This window comes from Tamandua tetradactyla, chromosome 2 (assembly GCF_023851605.1).
Source record: "Tamandua tetradactyla isolate mTamTet1 chromosome 2, mTamTet1.pri, whole genome shotgun sequence".
Taxonomy (NCBI): Eukaryota; Metazoa; Chordata; class Mammalia; order Pilosa; family Myrmecophagidae; genus Tamandua; species Tamandua tetradactyla.
In genome coordinates this window covers 131,028,390-131,034,718 of record NC_135328.1, presented here as the reverse complement: position 1 = coordinate 131,034,718, position 6,329 = coordinate 131,028,390, and positions in this window count along the sequence as shown.

Below are 6,329 nucleotides of genomic sequence, written 5' to 3'. Positions count from 1 at the left end.
GGAAACACATTAAATCTCTCCAGAATAGGGTGCAAATCCTTAGGCAACATTCATTCTTAAACTTGATATCTTACAACTTAAACAGTATAACATGAACAAAACAGCATTACAGCCCTCGTTTCTGTAACTGATCATGTAGTCGAAGTTCATATTTATCACTACCTTCTTCCACTACCCATTCCATGTTTCCTTTACCCTCAGCAAGCACTTCAGCTGGCTGTGGTTCTTTGCCTGGTGGGGTGATCAGGACATTATACCAGGGCAGTTCTGGCATTTCAACCTCAGGTAATGTCAGCCACCTTTTGATCTATGTTTCAACCAATCATCCAAACGAACATTTAATACCTTTTCTGACCCCTCGAGCTATAACATTGAATGCAGAATCTCTGCTTAGTGGGCCCATATCAATAAATTCAGCCAATAAATGGCTTCTGAAGTTTCAGAGCCATTAGTAGTCCTGCCTGGATTGTGTTGTTGCAGTTTTCCATTGATTTTAATCACAGGGCATGGTAGTACTAATAGACGCCCTAGGGGATCTCCTATATTCCAAGAAAACCCTTCTTTACCTCCATTATGTAGTTGCAGTTCTACTTCCTTCTGATAGTCAGGGTCAATTATCCCAGACAATAATGTAATCCCCTTCTTGGCTTGTTGATCCAGAGGTATAAGTAGCCCAAAGTGACCAGGTGGCAATCTTAACTTCCAGTTCAGTGGTATCACTGTTGTTTCTCCTGAGGAAGCACACCCCATTTTGGAACTAAAACCTGGAGACCAGCAGAACTCAGGGTAGCAGGGACAGGAAGCAAAAATTTTCCTAGTGGATCACTAGGGGTAATAGTGAGTGGTACCACACCCGTTTCCATCCCCTGGTACCTGGTATGCAGCTATTGATTTGGCAAATGTTTCTTTTCTCAATAGCTATTAGTAAGGACCACCAGAAACAGTTTGCTTTCAGCTGGCAAGGTCAGCAATATACTTTCACTGTCCTACCTCAGGGGTATATCAACTCTCCAGCCCTATGTCATAATCTTGTTCGCAGAGACCTTGATCATTTCTGCCTCCCACAAGACATCACACTGGTCCATTATATTGATGATATCATGTTGATTGGACCTAGTGAGCAAGAAGTAGCAACTACTCTAGATTTACTGGTAAGGCATTTGCGTGTCAGAGGATGGGAGATAAATCCAACAAAAATACAGGGGCCTTCCACCTCAGTAAAATTTCTAGGTGTCCAGTGGTGTGGGGCATGTCGAGATATCCCTTCTAAGGTGAAGGGTAAGTTGCTGCATCTGGCCCCTCCCAAAACCAAAAAAGAGGCATGACACCTAGTTGGTCTCTTTGGATTTTGGTGACAAGGTATTCCTCATTTGGGTGTGCTACTCTGGCCAATTTATTGAGTGACCAGAAAAGCTGCTAATTTTGAGTGGGGACCTGAACAAGAGGAGGCTCGGTGACAAGTCCAGGCTGCTGTACAAGCTGCTCTGCCACTTGGATCATATGATCCAGCAGATCCAATGGTGCTGGAAGTGTCAGTGGCAAATAGAGATGCTGTCTGGAGCCTTTGGCAGGCCCCTATAGGAGAATCACAATGCAGACCCTTAGGATTTTGGAGCAAAGCCTTACCATCTGCTGCAGATAACTCCTCTCCTTTTGAGAAACAGCTTTTGGCCTGCTACTGGGCTTTAGTAGAGACTGAACGCTTAACCATGGGCCACCAAGTGACCATGACACTCAGCATGACCTAAGGTTTCAACCTCACCCCCAACATCATTATTAATCCATATGTCACCATCCCATTTTTCAGGGTCCCACTCCTTTCCAATCAATGCCCTCACTTTAGTGGCAGACACCATGCAACACTGAGATTTCAGTTTACGTTGTAAAGTTGCTACTCTAACAATAAGATTCTGATTCTGATTTTCAGAGATCTCAAGTCTACGGCTATAGGAAATAAGATTTTACTTAAGGACGCTCATAGAAACTTCTACATCTGTCAGACAGTGCTTAAGCTTCTCATTTGAAGGCTTATGCCCATTCCTTTCACTCCTTAATGCAGCCAGTACATCTAGCAACAACCAACCAACATCTCTATACCTCTTATTACCACAAAACTCAGTAAAGCTGTCAAAAACATTATCCCCCGGAGCCTGGCTTCGTACAAGCGAAGCATTAGGAGAATCAAATGGTGATATTTTGACTATCTCTTTTGCCAACTCACTCCATGGATTGGGAGTGTCGTTCTGATTATGGGAATCAGAGTCCTTAGTGCCTTTGAGTCCAGTCAGAGTAGAAAACCATTAATAAAAACCCATTTTTAAGATTCTGTTTCTTGAGAACCACTCCTGGTACCAAGATGTATTAGTTAGGGCTCTCTAGAGAAACAGAATCAACAGGGAACACTTGCAAATATAAAATTTATAAAAGTGTCTCAATGTAACTGTTGGAACGCAGAGTCCAAATCCACAGGGCAGGCCGTGAAGCTGATAATTCTGATGGAGCGTCTGGACGAACTCCACAGGAGAGGCTCACCGGCCGAAGCAGGAAGAGAGTCGGTCTCTTCTGAATCCTCCCCAAAAGGCCTCCAGTGATTAGATTGAGCATCACTCATTGCAGAAGACACTCTCCTTGGTTGATTACAAATGGAATCAGCTGTGGATGCAGCTGACGTGATCATGATCCAATTCTATGAAATGTGCTCATTGCAACAGACAGGCCAGCACTTGCCCAACCAGACAAACAGGTACCACCACTTGGCCAAGCTGACACGTGAACCTGACCAAGACCCCAGTGCTCCTGCCGGGCCCCCAGTCCGAGGGAGGCAGCTGCTCCAGGAGCCGCCCTGCCTGCTGCCTGGGGACCCAGGGCCAAGGACCAACGGTGACTACGCTGGACAGAGCCCTGGTCCCGGGCCTGAACCATGCAAATTCGGGGGACTAACATGGGGGTCCGAGCCCAGCCTGGGCTGTGAGTCCCCGACTCTGCCACCTGGTGGCCCTAGCCACTCGTCCATTTTCCTGTTCCTCCCCTGCCCCAGCCTCCGCCCGGGCCCCAGTCCAGTCCTCGCCCACAGCTGGGTCCAGGGCCAGAATGCTTATCTCTGATGCTTGGGGACAGCTCGGGGGCTGGACCCTGCCAACCCACAAGCCCTGTTCCGGGCCACACCTTGACCTCTGACCCTGGTAGCCATTCTCCTCCTGGACACGTGCCCTTCGTGCCCACTGGTTTCCCTCTGGCCTCTCTGGACGTGTGTCCCTCTCCCTCCCCTCAGCGCCCCAGGCACCTGCCCTTGGCCACCCTCTGTGTCCTGAAGGTCAACAGACAGTGGTTCCAGGTCAGCCTCCTGGCTCTGGGTCTGGATTAGGGTCACCTTTGGGGCAGTGGGCTGTCCCCATCCAGGCAGAGCCATCAGACCTGCTGTCTTGCTACCTCACCTTATTCTCCTCTTCTGCTCTGTCCTGTTGCCTGAAGGATGATATGGGTGTCCCCCCAGCCTTTCCAACCCCCCCATGATCTCTGGCTACCCCCACCCCAGCCAGCTGCCCCTCTCCAGGCCAGCAGGTCTCCACCGAGTGTCTCCTCTGCTCCTGCCACAGAGGCTGCACCTGGGCTCCCTGCTGTCTCTGTCCTTTTCTGATTTTTTAACTGCTTTAAATGGACCATTCTTTGACATTAAGTACATTGACTTAACTGTGTGATTGTCACTGCTATTTTCAGGCTGTTTACATCATCCCAAACCTAGAGTCATCCTTTCAGCAATAACTCCCCTCCCCCTAACCGGTCATCACGGTTCTGCTCCCTGTCTCTATGAATTTGCTTATTCTAAGTATTTTATATAAAAGACATCATACAGTACTTGTCCTTGGTATCTGGCTTATTCCACTCAGCATGACGTCTTCAAGGTTCACCCATGTTGTAGCATACAACGCGGTACTTCTTTTTACTGCCTAATAACATCCTGTTGTGTGGATGGACCACATTTATCCCTCCATCGTCTGTTAATGGACACTTCAGTTGCGTTCACCTTTTGGCAATTGTGAGTCATGCTGCAATCAGCACTGGTGTGCAGATGGCTGTCCAAGTCCTGCTTTCAATTCCTAGGCGTGGGATCGCGGGTCATAAGATAATTGTGTTTAACCCTCTGAGGAACCACCAAACTGTTTTCCACAGTAGCTGCTCCATTTGACATCCTCCCATACCAACAATGTAGGAAAGGCTCCATTTTTTCCACATCCTCAATAATAAATATTATTTCCACTTTTAAAAAACTTTTATTATTGTAGAATATAACATATCTACAATACAAAGAAAGAAAAAGGCAATAGTTTTCAAAGCACTCTTCAACAAGTTGTTACAGGACAGAGCGCAGAGTTTGTCGTGGGACACCAAATCATCTCAGATTTTTCCTTCTAGCTGCTCCAGAACATAGGAGGTTAGAAGGAATAAATAACTTTTATCATCACAATCGACTTTTTTGTGTGTGTGTGTGAAAAATAACATATATACAAAAAAGCAGTAAATTTCAAAGCACAGCACCACAATTAGTTGCAGAACAGACTTCAGAGTTTGGCACGGATTACAATTCTACAATTTTAGGTTTTTGTTTTTAGCGGCTCTAAGATACTGGAGACTAAAAGAAATATCAATTTAATGATTCAGCAATCATATTCATTTGTTAAACCCTACCTGCTATGTATAACTCACCATCACCTTTGATCTTTCTGTCCCACTGTTTAGGGGTATTTTGGCCACTCTACCTTTTTCATGTTGGAAGGAGCTGTCACTAATATGGGGTAGGGAGATGGAATTATCTGATGTTCTGGAGAGGCTGGGCTAGGTTTCAGGACTTATCTAGACCAGGGACCCATCTGGAGGTTGTAGGTTTCTAGCAAGTTACTCTGCTGCCTGGAATCTTATAAATTGCCCTAGGTGTTCTTTAGTATTGGCTGGAATGGTCCTGGTTGGGGGTTGGCAGGTTATGATAGGTAGCAAGGTCTACCTGAAGTTTGCATGACAGCAACCTCCAGAGTAGCCTCTCGACTCTATTTGAACTCTCTCTGCCACTAATACCTTATTAGTTACACTTCTTTTCCCCCTTTTGGTCAGGATGGCATTGTTGATCTCATGGTGCCAGGGCCAGACTCATCCCTGGGAGTCATCTCCCATGCTGCTGGGGAGGTGCCTGAGGTCTTTCGTTCTGAGAAATCTTTCCTGATGCCTCTCTTTGCTGTGTTAGACTTTCCAAGAACCCACGCTAGGCTTTGACCCTGACGTTTTGTCTGTCCCCACTGGATGTGTTCCTGCTCTGCCCTTCATTCGCTCCTCCCGGTTCCTTGGGCTCAGCCAGTGGTCTTGGAGCCGCTCGGCATCCAGCCAGTTCACGCTCCCCTTGGCCAGACAACCCCAGTGGTGCTCCAGGGGGCCAGAGGACCCAGAGGGAGGCGCCCTGAGCCTCCAGGCAGTGGTCCCTGACCTCTACCTGCCCTTCGCACTTCCCAGAGGTGTCCTGGGGTGGGGCTGTGGGTGTCAGGGGGCCCTACCCAGAACCTCATGCATCCCCCAGAACTCTGAGAACCAGGCTGCAGAGGGACAGTGGCTAAGCAGGGGCCCCGCCCCAGGGGCTGGGGTGACTCCATGGGCCGTGGGGGGCTGGAACCTGGGCCCTGTCCCCTTCCTCCTGCTGTTGGATTAGGGTGGGGGGTGGCTAGAGCAGAATGGGCAGTAAACCCAGGTGCCCAGGCCCCAGGCCAGTCCTGGAGTGGGCACTGATCCCCCCCAGCCATGTCCTGGCCCTCTACCCCCCAGTCCTGCTCATAAGCACTGGGGTCCACTCCAGGACGAGACCTGGCCTGGGCAGGGAGCCCCACTCAGAAAACCCCTGACCCCCCAAGCATCTCAGCTACTGAACCAGCCTGTGTGTGTGTGTTGGGGAGGGGGTGGCGAGTCAGGACAGGGTGCTGGGGGCGGCGGCTCACCCAAGTATGCCTCCACACCTCCTGACCAGCTGTCCCCACGTGCATGTGACCTTGAGGCCCGAGCCCACCACGAGGACGGCTGTAGGCAGGAGGTATTGGGGGGCACCTGGGACCCCATGTTGGGTCCTCCTCTGGTTCTCACACTCCCTTCCTGCCCTTCCCCCCGCCCCCCAACCTGCATCTCCCCAATTCTCGCTCCAGCCCCTCCCTCTGCTGCTCTGTCTGATGGTCCCGAGGGTGGACCCCACCCTCGGGAGTCCTGCCTGGTCCCCAGGACCCCTCCACGCTGCCTTCACACTTGCCACAAGGCGGTGCCGGCCTGTGATGGTCTAGACCCTTGCGGGCAATGGAGAG